Below are 17,691 nucleotides of genomic sequence, written 5' to 3' on the forward strand. Positions count from 1 at the left end.
TTTCCTTTTTTAGTTTTGATTTTGAGCAGCAAATTTGGAGTTACATATTGGTGCTCACCAGGAATGCATAAGCAAAATTGCACAATTTTTCACTTGAAAGGACAGTGGCAATCTTGGGATTTTTTTCTGTTCAAGTTTCAAATAGTGTGTAAATTCAATACACTTCATCTTCAGCATGTTTAGTGCCACTTTTGTAAGTAACTACGCCCCGTCCAGGCCACGCCCCCGTCCAGGCCACGCCCCGTCCAGGCCACGCCCCTTTCCGCTTTTTTCATCACTCGCCATTGCCATCACTGCTTTTCTCGTCTGTCACCGTCGTCACAGTGAAGCCAAGCGCTACATATGCCTCGTCATATTTCCTCCCTTCGAATGCTCCCTGCGCAAACTCTGCCAATGAGAGCGCCACTGCCCCCAAATGTAGTGGAGGTGCAACTGCACTTTATTCTAGGACAGTAAAATAAATCAAAATAAAAAAGCATGTTCCCCAAGGTCAAACGCGCCCCTCCCTTGACGGAGCCAGGGGGGTCGCACCCCACTATTTGAGAAACACTGGGTTAGATGCTGTCCTGTCTCATGCAACTGAGCCACCGCCCTCTCGCCCTCAACTCCTCTGCGGGGTTGCCAACACAAATATCACTTGACCATGGCGATCAGTGGTGGAGCGGGCCTTGTGCTTATCCCGCGTCACTTCTGAATCCTCACCTGCCTGAGATCCTTTATGTCGCTTCTGTTTTCTAGTCTTATGCCCAGATCGCAAACAACGGATGGCCATTTTTGTTTTTCCTGAGGTGTGCCTGAAAGAGCTTGTCTTGGAGAAATTAGAGCTCATTTGAAATCGATAATGTCGCATAAACACGTCAGTCGATGTGCTTGGGCCGGACGGTTAATTAAAATTGAAATGATGATTTCGATTTTGGCTTCTCTCGAGCTTTAAAATGTAACATAATTGAAGAAAAACAATGTGCAGAAGGGTGTGGTACGTGTAAAAGTTGCAAACATTGTGAATGTACGCCAAATGCACCAAGTTGCTTGCTTAACAAACGTGTAGTGTATGTGATTTTGCCGTCCGTTCAGCTGCTCGACATCCCATTTAGAGTTTACTGTAAAAATAAACACCATAAAAATTATTACATACGTTGTCGGGAGTGATATTCCTTCAAATAATGAATATTCATACACCAACGCTGTGGAAAAACATACGCGCAGCTAACATAACACTACTAGAGGCATAAATCCTTCCCAGTCTGTGAAAAACGAGTTATTTTAATCGAGTTCAATCTCGGCCTTTTGGCCTAGATCAAGTGTAGTGTAGTCATGTAGAAACCAAAGAGGCCAAAATGTGCAGGAACAGCTGGTATTTGTTTTTATTTATTTTCTGATTGTCCTTTCAAGTTATATTTAAATGTGAGTTTTGAAGGATTCAAGGAATTTTCCTTTTTCTCCAAATGCAATGATTCAAAGATACAATTACTTTTTTTTCTCTCATACCATTACACATTTCCACATGACATGGCAGAAAATACAATCCCCAGGTTAGCCCAGTGAGGCCCAATATGTGTGAAAATAACAAGATAAAATTAATATGATAAAGAGATTAGGGTAATGCTTATTCAAGGCTTTAATATATGTAATGCAAAGATGCAAGACATCAAAGGTGTGGATGTAGCAGAATAAAAATGTCAGAGATATATTTGTATACATATTAGTACTTGACAAAAAAAAAAAAGCCACTTCATCACAAGGGTCACGCGCGTGCTGGACCCTATCCCAGCTGATTTCGGGCAGTAGGAGGGTAAACCCTGAATTGGTTGCCAGCCAAACGCAGGGCACACATCGACAAAAAAACATTTGAAATCACAATCACGCCTATGGAAAATTTCAAATGATCAATCAAGCTACCGTGCATGTTTTTTGGAATCTGGGAGGAAACCGGAGTACCCGGAGAAAACCTACGCTGAACGTGCTAACCAGTTGACCACAGTGCCACCCTATCAATATGCAGGGATGAATAGATATGAGGCTATGATGATCATCCAGCCGTATTTTGTGCACCACATAAGACTTAAATACTCTCCTGAATAATACATATTAGTGTTAGTACTCACAATAAAAATATTTTTCAAAAGTATTATTAGTGAAATATTGATCTGCTCTCAATTTAATCTCAAATACACTTCGTGTAAATTCTGGACTTTTTTAATTGAACACATAACTGACATTTGCAGGGGCTCCTGACTTATTCTCTTGTATGAATCGCAATAGTTGAAAACATAGGTTGATTATACCATCCAAGTGAAGAGCAATTATTTGTTCTGCATGTCAGCATACGCCACTAGCATAAATAAGACAAAGACACTTTTATAAGGAGTAAAATATATACTTTTTAAAATGGCCCAGTAGCAACAATACAATTAACTGATAATAATGCTGTTACTTCCTGTGTTGACTCTTCCACTTTTACTCTAAACACTGCAAGGCAAAATTGATTTTGCTGAGAGTCAATGTAAACGGAACCACGGCCACAAAACCGAGATTTAGATTTTGTGAACTGTTCCACCCCGAGTGTAAACCATGACAACTGAGGGTTGGAAGATCTCTGTCTGAATGTTCTGATCTCCTCTTTCCATGCTAGTATTGAGCAGAGGAACTGCCACCATTGCGTAGGCTGACGTGGATGGAAGCATTAACATGTGTGCCGTGTGTTACAGCTCCGAAACAAAGAGAGCTGTAGTGTTGGTTTTTTTTAAAACGTACACTTTATTAATTCTTTTAACACTCTCAAACAAATACAGACACGTCTCTGTCCGACTATGTGCCTTCTCTTCTGCCGTTCTGCTTGAGAGACCGCCTCAGAAAAAACGTAAATTAACGATAGCTTCAATGACACTAAGAAAATAAAAAATAATGCACCAAAACAGAAAACCCAGCGAGGAAATCACAAAATAATTTTGGGGGGGGGGGGGGGGGGGGTTGTGAACACACAACAAAGGAATAAATAACAGACAATTCTGAAACAGTCCAGTCTCCTACACATGCTGTTGTTTTTCAGGTGACAATCTGGTTCAGATTGAATCACAATGTCTCTGAGGGTTGCAGCCTATTGGTTTTGATTAATCTATCTCCAATAACACACTATCATCCTAGTTCGCGACAATCAATTGACTCATTTGTTCGTATTCCCACCTGAGTGGACTGTCACACATTGTGCTGGGTTTGGCAAGTAGCAACTAACCTAGCATAGCGCTTACCGCGAACCTTGGCCTACAAGGCGGCAATGTTAACTACCAACGCAGGCCGCCCCCACCACCATCAATGTGGCTCTTGCACTTTGCTGTGCAATCAGGTCTTTTGTACCCAATTGCAGTAATTCACCCCCACCATCACCATCCTCATCTTTTTTTCTGTGTTTTGCAGTATCTTAAAAGGTAGTTAGTTACTCACTCTTTACTTTCCCCAAAAAGGTAATTTATTAGTTATTGATCACTCCTTCATAAATGTAATTACTTACCAGGTCAAGTAATTTTAGCTTGCTCAACTCTACCTCTGAACAGCTCACAATGATTGACAATAGCTCAGTCAATCATCATCACTTCGGTGATTCTCTCCCGCACAGTCATGAAGAAGAATGGGAAGAAAAAAAAAACTGCATGCAAAAAAAAGGTTAAAAAAAAAAAGTCTCTGTGAGAAGGATCTCACTGATCTGATGAAAACATCTTTATTCATCTAATATTTGAAGTAATGCACCACATAATTTGGCAGAAATGGTAACAGCATTATCTTGATTGAAAATTAATTACCGTGTATTCCGCACTAGAAGGTGCACCTAAAAGCATTCAATTTTCTCAAAAACCGACAATGCGCTTTATAACCCAATGCACCTTACAGTGATAATTTTACAGTTTACCCCCAGCAAGTCCCAGGGACTCGCTGATCAGAAAAGTGTGAGTCCCATTATGCATTTAGAGAGTCCAAAATTTTGAATTCTGAAACGGTCTACTTATTCAATTGCATATGATAATAACACAAACAACAACATATACATACAATTATAAACAAATGCTGCAAAAATTTAAATAATTCAGTAGCAGGCCTGAGGATTTCGGAAATTCACGGTAACCGTTTTTCGGTTCCGTCGGATTACCCAATGAGAAACCACGGTAACTAATTTTGGGTTCCGTCAACGTTCAACCCATTTTTCTATTTTGACTGACATTCATAATCAAGCATTCTGAAACTGAAAAGTATAATGTTTTAAATGTTTTAAAACTATACATTAACAATGAACATTACATCAGCAGCTGTGTACTCCAGGTTTAGTAAAAAAAATGGATGAAAATATAGTGTACTCATATGGCATCCTGAATACAGCATACCACAAAATCAGAGTAGTTTTTCCAATCTCACACTGCAAAGATTAATTTACTGGTAATCATTAATACAGGTAAGTATTGACGTGGCTTGACATCCTCTTCCCAAGTCGATGCATGTGTTATCTATCAATTTGACGAAAGGATCTAACACAAGTCATCATTAGTTCTACCAACAGTTAACAAGCATTAATACACCTCGTGATGAATGTGTTATTCATAAAGTTACCATGCTACAACCAGTAAATTATAGAATAACGAATACTGTTTCATCATATTTTTCATAGCGCTTAGCCTATAGACGTAATGATCCACTTGCCTCGTAATCGTGCCTCACGTCATATCTCGCTCTCGTGGTCTGTGCATACATCACAGGTGAGATTAGTGATACGCCCTTCGGACGTTTCATACGAAAAATCAGACTGGCATTCCCATTTCTTAAATGTCGTAATTAGTAGACCTTTGTGTGTTGTTTTCGCCGCCATCTCAAACTGTCATCCGCGCGGTTCCTTAGTTTGCGGACTAAAATAGCAAATTAGAAGAAACACACTCACACACAACATCACAAACACACATACAGGCACAGTGAAATTGCGTTGATCACACAGGAGAGATTTGATCGCATACAGTCAATTCGTGTGCGGTGACTTTTATGGTTAAACGATTTTTCGGTACCGTCAAAATGACGCCACGGAAACGACAAGCTACCGGTAACGATCGTTACCGTGAAATCCTCAGGCCTGCCGTAGTTTTTTTATTTTTTTGTTTTGACTGCTAAATTTCCTTGCGTCCCAAAAACGCACAATATTTGGAACTGTGCGTCCCGTGGGAAAATTGTGCGTCTAGGACGCGGGACGCAGAGGTAACGAGATGGCTGACCTTATATATGGATCAAGGTCAATCTGATTTCTAAGACGCAAATGTTCTGTAAAGCATTTGTTACAGCTGCAGCCAGTTGTCAAAGCTGTCTATAAATAAAGCTGTATTGTCTTGTATTCCATTTAGCGTAGCTCCCTCTAGTGGATGCATAACACAAGCGCACCTACGATTGTGGCTTCTATTCTATGTGCCTTACTATGCAGTGTGCCTTGTATATGAAAACAGTTTTAATATAGGCCATTCATTGAAGGTGCGTATTATAATCGAAGAATCTTATAGTGCGGAAAATACGGTAGTTCGATGTTGTATTGCTGAAAAAAAAACACAACACCACCGTTACTTATAATGCCGTTTTTCCCATCACTGCATACAGGTATTGTGCATTGTTTACACGTGCGTGCTAAAAGCTCTTGTTCCGATAAGCTGTCTCACCCTACAAACAATTCACTTTACGAGAATTGTTTGTAGGGTGAGACACATTAAATATCAAACTTTAATTGCCATTTTAGGTCAATAAAACAAAATACTGTATGGTGGTGCCATAGGAAAGGCGACACAGGAGGTGTGTTGCAAAAAACAATACTAATTTTCACTTGCAAAAAAAAAAACAGGAAGTCAACCGCAAGTCTGCCACGCACGATTCATTCCATCCCGAACACAATTAGTTCCATGGGACAAGCACAAAAGTTACCGAGTCGCGGTTGAGCTCGGTCTGCTGTATAGTCATTGTTAGGGGTAAAATACATTTGATTGCAGTTTGCTAAAGCCGACACTCAAAAAAACCAAAATATATTTAGTGAAGAATCCTTGAGGTGTGTCATTTTCATAAAGTTCCTCTCCTTTGTTTGTCATCCACCCAGTGGGCACCCCGGGAGATTCAGTCACACTTGTTTTGGTTGAGCCGTGTTTGCTTGTGCCTTCTCCATCAGCAGCCTGTCTGTACATCACTTCCTGAGTGTGTCCCAAAATAGCAGCAAGAACGATCACAACCAAGGAAACACACCAGCTGCCCCTCTCAAAACACCACTCACTTTCTCCCCTGCTTTTTCCTATTGTTGGGTTTGCCGATAAGCCATTCTGCTATTACTGGACAGCCTTTATTTGCAGATTTCTCGTTGTATTATTGCATCTATCATTTTGTAGTTGAAGTGGCACATGGTACTAGTAACCTTGCTCTTTTACATTACCAGACAAATGCACCGAAAAACCCACAAATGAAAGTAAAGAATATATCACTTCAAAGAACAGCTGTATCTGTTTTTTTCCCTCTCAGATGTGGTGTAATCATATTGAAGGATGACCATATTCAACATGAATTTGAGGACCTTTCAGTTGTTTCCCTCCTTTCATCAGATAATCATCTCTTTTCAAAAGATACTCTAAGCAGGCGTCTGACATTTAATTTTCTTTACTTTGAGAATGTGGAGTCCATGAGGGAAACAAGAATGGCAAATGTAATCAGGCTCATGTCCGTCACTAATTTTTACTTCTGTGCACCGTGTTGTGATGAGACTGGGTGCAGCAAAAATAACCCAGTAGTCCACGATGCTTTCTTGAAATTTTTAAGTAAAATGTAGGTCAGATTTGTACTTTGGTGATTTTGCAGATAAAAGCTCAGCACAGAACTTTTCAATCATTGCCTGACAGTCTTCTGACTGAAAAGTTGTTTACTGGCTGCAGGAAAGGCCAATGATGAGTTTCTCCTGTTCGTAGCAAAGTTATCTGGAGAAGCCAAGGTTGAGATAATATGCTTTCGAGATCTTTAAGAGACACCCCAAAATTTATCCTGCAAATAATTTATCTTCTCTTTCACTTTCATTTCGATATTGACATCACTGAGTTAACAAGACTTGATGTTCAATTCCCGGGTTTCTGTTTTTCAGGTTTCATTTCTGCCCTGAAGCATTTAACACTTGAGAATTATCTGAAAAATAGATCATGACAACCCTGGATGATATTTACCAATTCTATTCCTCAGGGATTATGTTGAAATTAGTATAATATAATCAATGGTTTTAGTTCTAAACTATTTTACATGGAAGTCCTGGGGCACACCTCTTTGGTTATGGAATGATTCAGGCTGGGAGAAACTGCTTAGTTGCCCCTGCATCACATTGTTACTGCATACTATCAGGCAAGGAGCATATTGGTCAATTGTATGCTTCCACCCTTTGTGAGAACAGTTTGGGTGGGAAGGCCAATGTACTGACTCTGAAACAAAAGAGGTGTCTTGAATCTGTGCAGGGTACAAAGAAAACAAAAGACTAGCAAGGAGCAAAATTTGCTTCCTGGTGTCAGCCAGCTTCGTCTCAGCTGCAAGTCATGGGTCTGTCAAAATCATAATGATCCAAAACACCCAGCTAAATATAGTGGCCCCTAAAATTTGAGAAGATTTTTCATAGTCGCGCATGTGCAACCAGTTTATTTTGCAGATTGTTTTTCTTTATGATTCTTTTTTTTTGTTGCTGACAAATTCCTGCTCCACACTTAAGCCCATTTATGAGTAATTAAGTAAAAATGAGCGGAAATGTGAAGACAAGTCGATTTACAGTGTGCGCCCCTACATTTTCTACTTGCGACCTCAAAATTTCAGGTTAGGGGCCACTGCGCTGCCAATTTTTTTAAAATAGTCTGAAGCTCTGTAAAAGCTTGGAGATGGTACCTAAGTCAGGAGTTTTATTTTTATTTTTTTTGGGTACTGTTAAATTAGTCTTCTTGGGCTCATATGTAGGTAGGCATGTGACTTGTGCAAAGGCTGTTGTGTCAATTTGACCTTTTCTCTTGGCTCGGCATTTTCCTTTCTATCTGCACCCTTGCACACATACCTAGTTGAAACCAGTTAAGACTGTGTAACGTCACACATTGTCGCATGGTCGAGTGAGAGCCACGCCCTTGTGCCCAAAATATGAATGAGTTTGAGGTCTAGTTTCAATAAGCTCATTCAGGTACACTGCTGTGCTGTCAACATGTATTTTGTTGCTCGAACACACTATTGGCTATTGAACATGTAGCACTTAAGCAAATTGGATTTTAACACTGGGTAGTGTGGATGCATTTACAGTAGACACTGTTGATGTTAAAATTAACACTCTGTTGTTGAAATAACACCACCGGATTTCCAGTGCCCCGCAGAGGGTCGCGCCCACTGTTTACTAAAGAATATTGTATCTACTCGGGCTATGCATGAATTGGTGGTGATTGAAATGGGGTTTTGAGGGCGTTGAAAAATTAATATCAAACCCACATACTGTACTGTATTTACACTGATCAGAATGAAATCTTGAAATACTGTTGTGTGTACTGTCCCTTTAAAAAAGCCAACGCCCAGTGTGTTTGACGTGACTTTGTCGGGAGTGCGTGGTGTGGAGGCAAGGAGAAAACACCGAAGTGAGTTTCTTCAGAACCTAACCGGCTATGTGTCACGTGTATGTGAATAGTTAGTTAGCCCGGTAATGAGCTTTAAATCAACTATTCAGCCGTCCGGTCGACGTTTTTCAGGTCCCGTATAAAACTTGCTATCTTGACTGTCGCTCTATTCTTTCCACCACATGAAATGCTCACTGTTGCACTGTCTCCAGTATTCCATATTAATATTTGTTATTAATCAGTTACATGATGCTAGCTACACGTTAGCTTCCCGCGACAACTATGTGTGTGTATACATACATTCATTCATCCATTCATTCATTCATTCATTTTCCGAACCGCTTTATCCTCACGAGGGTCCCGGGGGGTGCTGGAGCCTATCCCAGCTGTCTTTGGGCAGTAGGCGGGGGACACCCTGAATCGGTTGCCAGTCAATCGCAGGGCAAACAAAGACGAGCAACCATCCACGCCCACACTCACACCTAGGGACCATTTCGAGTGTTCAATCAGCCTGCCATGCATGTTTTTGGACTGTGGGAGGAAACCGGAGTACCCGAAGAAAACCCACGCAGGCCCAGGGATATAGTATCCGAACCGGTCAGCAGACTGGCAATGATGGGGAGCCAATCAGCTCATGGGTTATATCAACTCGTCCTCTCATAGGTTGATGTCGCACCAGGAAGCAATCACGCGCCTTGTTTGAGTGGGCTTGCGTAAAGCCTCTGAGCCACGTCAGCTTTTTGTTTGGCATGCAGAGAATAAGGTGCATATTATGTTGTTAGATTACAGCGATGCTTTTTGTACTTATGGGTAGCTCCATTGTATCGTGCACTGCACGAGCAGTTTAACACAGACAAATTGCACTAGAATTTGTCATTTCTGGGGCTTTATGTGCCCTTTTAAATGTGTGCAGGACCAGGACTAGGAAGACCACACTGTATGTTCAGGGAACGTGCAGGTGGTCTTTTGGTTTTTAGGTCATAACAAGTTATAAGAACATTAAATTAACAGTTTTGCCTTTTTTTTTTGTTTGTTTTTAATCTGTGCGCATATTGGCACAGCTGTATTTTGTTCTCTCCCTCCCTCTCTCTTTCACCCTCTTCAGCGCTCCCTTACTCTGACTGCCCCCTCTTGAGTGGCTTTTTCGGGATTATTTTCCTTCTGTTGTCATAGCGACTGTTATGCCGACAACCCGAACAGGTTGCCTGTCTGTTTGGGTATGTCAGCTGTTTGTCTGTGCGTGTGTGTGCGTGAGTCGGCTGTATATATGCCTCTGTGATAAAATGCCTGAGTAGTGAATTATGTAATGCCCCTTTTTTTTTTTAAAGAAAAAAAGAAAAAATTGTACACGTCTGCATTTTTGTTAGATTAAGAGGGCCCGGTAGTCCAGTGGTTAGCACGTTGACTTCACAGTGCAGAGGTACCGGGTTCAATTCCAGCTCCGGCCTCCCTGTGTGGAGTTTGCATGTTCTCCCCGGGCCTGCGTGGGTTTTCTCCGGGTGCTCCGGTTTCCTCCCACATTCCAAAAAAATACATGCATGGTAGGCTGATTGAACACTCTGGATTGTCCCTAGGTGTGAATGTGTGCGTGGATGGTTGTTCGTCTCTGTGTGCCCTGCGATTGGCTGGCAACCGATTCAGGGTGTCCCCCGCCTACTGCCCGAAGACAGCTGGGATGGGCTCCAGCACCCCCCGCGACCCTAGTGAGGATCAAGCGGTTCGGAAGATGATGAATGAATGAATGAATAAGAGGGAAGAGAGGCCCTTGTTTGAGCTGTTTAATTCTCTTTTGTGATGTTCATGTATAATACAGTGATTGTCCAGATTTTTTTTTCTGTCTTTTTGAAATACACTCAGGGTTGATGTAAACTTCTTTCCAGTGGGTAAAGTTTTCACTGAAGGTTGGGGCTCCTGGCCAGCAGCCACCCAATTTTCGTTGGCTGCGGAGGGGGCTTGAGTGGGAGAAAGTGAGGTTGGGCCCAGTGCCAAGTGGGTGGTGTGTGAACCCTTGTGATGCTGCCATTCTCCTTCACAGAGTCCTCTTAATAGACAACATAAGGAGGTCTATAAATAGGCCCCTAATCTGTGAAACCCAGGGCTAAAAATAGAGGTGGAGGGATGCAAAAAGAAGTGTTAAGGGGCAACACACAGTGGGATCAGTTTCATATTGAACATAATTGAACTTTTAGAAAGATTTGGCAAAATGAAGATGATGTAAGATGATGACTCAATGAATCCAATAGTGTTTGAAAAACATGTTTGGTTACGACTCAGACTAATGCGTCAACTTTGAACCAGGAAAGTTTAACATCTATTGAGTTAAATTTGAATTTAGGCAAGTTCATTTGATGCAACCTTGGAAAGCCTTTCTTGGAGGTGCACTCAAGAAGCTCTGATTTTTGAATGTCAGCTAAATGGCAACAGCACAACAGGAATTTTACACACCCTTCTCCATTTCTTTTGTTGCACCTTACTATGAAGGTAAATAGGCATATTCCCTCACAAGCAGCAGAGACTTAACTCAACTTGGGGTAATGTCAAAGAAGAGGGACAAGCAACACAAAAGTCTCAATACCCTCTGAGCCTCCGCCTGGTCCTCCACTCTCATCCGGTCCGCCAACCTGAGACATACTCAACTCAACTGTATTTATCGAGCACTTTAAAACAGCCATCGTTGTATACAAAGTGCTGTACATGGAGCAAATGTCATATATACAACAATAAAGCAATAAATCAATAAGAAAGACGGTAGAAAGCACCAAACAGTAAAACTAAGATCAAGTCTGAGTCATGCTGAGTCAATTGCCAAAGAATACAAGTGAGTTTTGAGGTGAGTTTTAAAGATGGGCAACGAGGGGGGCTTGTCAAATGTTCAGTGAGAGGTCATTCCAGAGAGAGGGCGCAGCAACGGAAAAGACTCCATCCCCTCTGAACCTCCGCTTAGTTCTTGGCACTTCTACTCATGTCTGGTCCGGCCGGGCAGGTGTGTAGGGGCGAATGAGCTCAGAGAGGTAAGGTGGCGCGAGGTCATAAAGATTTGAAAACAAATAATAGGATCTTAAAAAGAACTCTAAAATGTATGGGGAGCCAGTGATGCGTTAACTCACTCCTCTCCAAAAGTATTGGAACAGTTTAACCCATTGAAATATTTTAGCAGGGCACTCAAAAAATGTGGATTTGACATAACTGAATGAGTATGTGATAAGACCTTAACAGTTAAGCTTTTATTTCCAGGCATTTCCATCTGATTGGATACACAATTTAGCATCAACAATTTGCACCACATTTTAGGTGAGTAAAATTATTGGAAGGCCTAGATGAACATGAATAAGGCATAAGTGCAAATCCTTGGCTTGCGAGAACTGAATAGTACAGGCTGGGAAAGGCATGTGGGTTTGCGATCTTGAAACTGAACTGGTTGATCTCAGGAGGTTAGCTGCCTGAAAAGTAGATCATAAAAGGTTAGGCACCCCTGCCCAAAAGGTTTTAAGTGAGGAGATTGACTTGGACAATGCAAATAGTTGATAGTTCATTCTCAGAGTCGATTGGCTGTCACCACTGCGCCGCCCCCAAAAGACCGACAAGGTACGATCCAAACTTAGAGGTGACGAAATATAATGACGGAGGAGTGGTTAAAATAACAATGACGGAGTGACGGGCTGACGATGATGGACATCTGGCCGAGCTGCTGGCGAATGAAGAATGAAAAACCGGGAACATTTTCTGACGTGCCCCCCTCTGCGATACGAAGGGATACCTTCTCAATTGTAGATTAGATTCAGATTGAAATACCCTACCTGTAAATACTGTAAACGCAGATTTGTTGGATTTTTTTCTTTTTTTGTTCATGCTTATCTTTTGAGGTCAAAACCGGATGTCTTCAGCTGACAAGCTAGCAAAACAAAGCAATTACTGTTCAGAATGTTTTGAGAGGATTGTGCTGAATGAAATGTAATGTTTCTTGTAACATTTTCATCACTATAGCGCAGGGGTGGCCAACCAGTCAGAGACAAAGAGCCAATTTTTTTACTGTGTTACTGCAAAGATCGACATCATACACTTCCTCGCGCGCACACACACACACACACACACACACACACACACACACACACACACACACACACACACACACACACACACACACAGACTTTTTTGGCCAAAGATCGACTTTTGAAGCGACCAACTTCCCACGAACGACCCGATCGCGCACGTGCAAGCACACACACACACACACACACACACACACACACACACACACACACACTAATCTGCATGATGAGCAGTAGCCATAACTGACCTTAATGTGAACCAAACCCAAACATAAACCAAATACAAGACATGTAGATCTCTGAGTTTGGGGGAAAAAAAAAGGAAATCACTTCCGACCTTAGCATGAAACCTGACACTGGGAGGAGGAGGCTATCTTAGTCAAGAGTTGAGCAGCTGGTTGCCAGGGATAGGCAAGCAGCAAGGTGGTCATCACTCATTGTTGATCTCTACTTGGACTTAATGATTTTCATGTGTAAGAATTGGACTGGGTTTCACTATAAATGCAGATTTAACACTGTGTATTTCTATTGACCGCAGTGGCTTAAATGTAAATTATAATTCAAATCCTCCAGGTGGAGTCCAGGTTGAAAAAATAATTCTTCCTGACTGTTACTTAAAATCTTTGGTTTGAGTGCATCGAGAGTGTTTTAATTGATGGAGCCACTTAAATTGAATGCGAAACTGTGGCCTCAACATTTTTAGCTGAAAATGTTAAGTGCATTTTAAAAACTATACACGGCGCTGAGTTGAACTAATACTTTGAAGTTATCTATGAAGACAAAAAGAAATCCAGTAATCCTTCGTTTTTCGCAGCTAATGGGGACCAGAGCCCCCTGTGAAAGGTGAAAACCCACCAAGTAGGATTTGTCCCCCCCATTTGGAAATTTCGTGTATGCGAAAGTGGGTACCAGCATGATTGATTGATTGATTGATTGATTGATTTATACTCAATGTGGTGCTCATGAGGCAGTGAAGACAATTGCACTTTGGTTTTTTGTAAGCAGAACAAGCTTACGTTTTATTCATACCCCACACATTGAAAAGTGTTAGCAAGTCATTCGTTAACGTGTCATGCACAATCACGGTGTCACATCAAAACCAAACTTATCATAGCAAACTGAGTAAAATACTAGCACTAGCTCAGTGGTTCTTAACCTTCGTAGAGGTACCGAACCCAATCAGTTAATATGCACATTCACCGAACCCTTCATGAGTAAAAAATAAATATGTATGTTTTTTACAAATTCAATATATTAAAAAAAACGCATTTATTAAAAACAGAATAAAGTAAACAAAATGTCAAAAGGTAAGTATACTTTTTATTATAATTATTTTTTGTACGACAGTCACATGTTGACTACTTAGCGAACTAAATTTCCCACAGCACTGATTGGACAAGCAATGTAATATGATCATCTGCAGCCAGTGATGGCCAAGCGGGCGTGTTATAACTAATTGACTTGTTGAGTCGGGTGTGTCTTACCCTCCATGGCAGAGGCTCCGTCGAACCCCTGAGACTGACTCACCGAATCCCGAGGGTTCGATCAAACCCAGGTTAAGAACCACTGTACTAGCTAATAATGAAACAACTAAAGCAAAGACGGAAGAAATAATTGACGCAAAACATGCCTTTCAACACTGTTTATATTCTTGCCCCAAAACATGTTGGGAGTGCATCCAAGTCTTCCAGCGACGCTACTGTTAAACCTAAAAAAAAAACAAAAAACAAAACAAACAAAAAAAAACAACTCAAGACAGTAAATAACATTCATCAAACTTGCCTTCTGAGAGGCGAAGAGGCTTGCATTGGTGGCATAGAAGGCGGCTCTCACTTGACTCGGACAGGCTTTAGGTTCACTTGGACACGCTTCTGCTGGAAGTGCTGACGGTGTCGCTGATTGGAGAAAAACATGCTGTGGGTAGCGCTATGACATGCGTCTTGTCTTCTTATTAGTTAAAATAAGTTTACGGTTTCTTTTTTATCAGACAATGGTCTTTTTGTAGTGAAGAAAAAAAACGTATCTAGCTTTCGGCTGTTTCTGAGCTGTCACTGCTTCTTTGTGACATTTCAAAAAAAAAAAAAAAAAAAGACAACAGCTGACCGGGTCAAGAAACCTTCAAAATAAGGCTCCCAGACCCGGTCAAGACTGTGAACAGACGCCCCCCCCGCCACCGCTGAAGCAATGTGTCCCTATTGATGGTGCCATTTCCGAGGAGGAATGAGCGGGCTTAGATGCCCCCACTCACAGTGGCAAGGGGCTGGAGCGCAACGACGTGACGGGGCACAACAAAGGGAAGATGCTACGTGAGGTTGCGATGATCCGCAGCATACTAAGCTCACAGGATAAATGCACTTGTGCGCTCATTGGTCGATGTCGCACAGGGAACTCATGACGCACCTTGTCTGTGTGCCCGTGGCATGTATGGTAAAGTACAGTACAGACATGTACAAAGCCTCTGAATCACGTCAGCTTTGTTTGGCAGGGAAAGCTTCCCTCTCGCGCATCAACAAGAAACACGGCGTCCTTCCGCAATATGCCTACCGATATGGCTGTATTTTTCTTTCTTTCTTTCTTTTTTAATGAATAGAGTATTTTGGAAAAACCAGCGAAGTACTATAGCCACAAAACCTTCATCACGAAGTGGCGAGGGATTACTGTATCTCATTGAATGATCACAATCCATGCACATCCATGTGAACATAGCCTTGCACGCCTTTTTTTGACACACTCAACCCAACAAGTCTTTATTATCTCAATATCTGCTGCAGATGCAACAAATTTGAGCTGATGAAAACAAAAGACAGCCAATAAAAAACATGATAATAATGACAAGCATATACTACCATCTGTGGGATGAGAATAAATTTTGCCACAAAGCTTCGTGACGGAGTGGCCAACACAGTCACCCTCTTGCCGGGTGCCTGGCATGGACACAGAGGGAGAGAGGAAGTGAGAGCGCAGCTTCGTGACTCACCGCTGAACTGAGCGAGAAAGACAAAGACGGACATACTGGCTTCGTCTTTTAGATGTTGCAATAGTTAAATTATCTTGCCGAATGTATAAACTTCCTCCTTTGTAGTACCGGCTCATCGGTAAACATTTTCAAAGAAAAAGCTGAACATAATGGTTGGCACACCACAGAGTAGGCTGGAGGAGGGATTCCTTCGTCTTCAAAAAGTTCTGAATTCGGAGGACATTTTCACGTTGAAAAGCACCAGCTCAACAGAAGAGTTTGTTGTGTTTGCATGCATGCATGTGTGTGTGAACTGCATCAAAGTGTGTGTTGTTCTGTACCAATTTGTCCATGCACAACAGGAGTAAGGATAAGTGGTTCAGAATGTGTATGGATTTGTTGTGTGGCTTGGAAAAAAAAAAAAAAAGTTAACCACTCACCCATGACAGTACTTTTGTATGTATTGAATCATTACATGGCGATGGGATGTGATGTGTGGACTCTCAGCGATATGAACTATGCTAGCCTGAATCACATTTTGAGGGTCCGCATACGATAAGTCGCACTGAATTACTTTTTTGAATTCCACAAAAAGAAGACACAAGTTGCTACAGCAATAGGACGTGGGCCATAATCATGTGAAATATATTGAAAGGCAAGGCTCTTTTACATTCAATTCAATGGACTGGCAAAGCGCAGTCTGCTTCTACATTTTATACAACAAGCGCTGCTATTTTATCCACTGCTACATGTGAAATTATAAATATGGTCACATAATGTTCTAAAACGCAATACATGTGTACCGTAAATACTTCACAGCACATGGATATGTCTTGCAACTATCGCTAACACGGAAATGGAGTTTTCGTGTGTTTATGCTGTCTAGCAGCGGCTGTGTGTGTCTCCCTCAGTTGGTCCATCCCACCCTCCACAAGATGATTGTCATTGGCTGGCTTTACTTGACCAGAGGAATGGTTGGTTGGACTTGAGCTTTACACGCAACAGAATCGCAGCAAGTTCACATGGCTGTTATCATCCTAATTTCAATGTTAATATCTTGAATGTATATATCGCGATAACGATATATCGCCCAGCCCTAATACAGGTGTAGATATCAAATGATTTATCAGGATGGACTTCATTCTTTTATTTAGCACTGTAGTAGTGACTGTCTGAAAACTTTTATGAAACCAACAGCTTGATAAAAACAAATGACAAGTAGTTTAAAACAAGTTCTCCTGTCAGAGACTTCAAAGGATGGCCTTTGACATTCTTAAATTGACAGTAACCAGACCGTTGTTTGTGTATTTGCGACATCTCTTTGTTATCAGTCCAGTTTTGTTGATATCGGTACCAATGAATATGATGTCATTTTTTTTGCCCAATATCGGTCCGATAATTCTGGTACAGCTCTGATAAAATATCTTGCATACTTAATGTATTTGCAGTACTGTATACAAAAATACAGACTGCATTATGTGACTGTTTTAATAAAGCCTTTATGTTAGTTGACAGTTTAACTCTGGAAATTATTCATTCTGGTCGCATTATGTCCATAATTAGTTAAAAAGCCAAACAATTCCGAGGTTGTCTATCTCTCCCAGAAAGAATTGTGTGAACTCAGCAGTTCATATCATCAAATTATGATTTAGAAAATGAAATTTCCTTTCTTTTTCTGTCATCCCGTGTATAAGACCTTCCTGTAATTTGGCTACGATCTGCCGAAGATCAATGGAGCATGGCAAGATGGCCGCTGTTGCCAGGGAAACAGAATGGGGAGCCGAGGCGAAGGAGATATTTTTGATTGGCTATCGGGGTTATTACGGAGATGGAGAGAATATGTGATGAGGTCAGAGAGAGATGATTGGAGTCAAACCCCACAACCACTAAATTCAAGTCCTTCTGTATAGCGGATGCCTCCTTTTAAGAACAGTTGATCGTTTTTCCAAAAATTGCACATAAATTATTGCCTGTCTTTCGGGCTTTGTGTGTGTGTGTGTGTGTGTGTGTGTGTGTGTGTGTGTGTGTGTGTGTGTGTGTGTGTGTGTGTGTGTGTGTGTGTGTGTGTGTGTGT

General features: G+C 41.4%; 1 protein-coding gene and 1 long non-coding RNA gene across 4 annotated transcripts in view; one reads left to right on the top strand and one right to left on the bottom strand.

Moving 5' to 3' along the window:
* Positions 1-17,691, top strand: part of maml3 (mastermind-like transcriptional coactivator 3) — a 158,025-nt gene that overhangs the window by 30,553 nt on the left and 109,781 nt on the right. The gene's annotated exons all lie outside the window — the stretch shown is intronic.
* The window catches only part of LOC109527325 (uncharacterized), a 15,303-nt gene continuing 3,147 nt past the window's right edge, over positions 5,536-17,691 (bottom strand). Inside the window, exons 2-3 of the long non-coding RNA XR_002170512.1 lie at positions 12,269-12,271; positions 5,536-6,637 (exon numbers count right to left, since the gene is read on the bottom strand). This is a non-coding gene — a long non-coding RNA (uncharacterized LOC109527325). The remainder of the gene's footprint in view (positions 6,638-12,268; positions 12,272-17,691) is intronic.

The sequence above is a fragment of the Hippocampus comes genome, unplaced genomic scaffold (assembly GCF_001891065.2).
Source record: "Hippocampus comes isolate QL1 unplaced genomic scaffold, H_comes_QL1_v1.1 scaffold86, whole genome shotgun sequence".
NCBI lineage: Eukaryota > Metazoa > Chordata > Actinopteri > Syngnathiformes > Syngnathidae > Hippocampus > Hippocampus comes.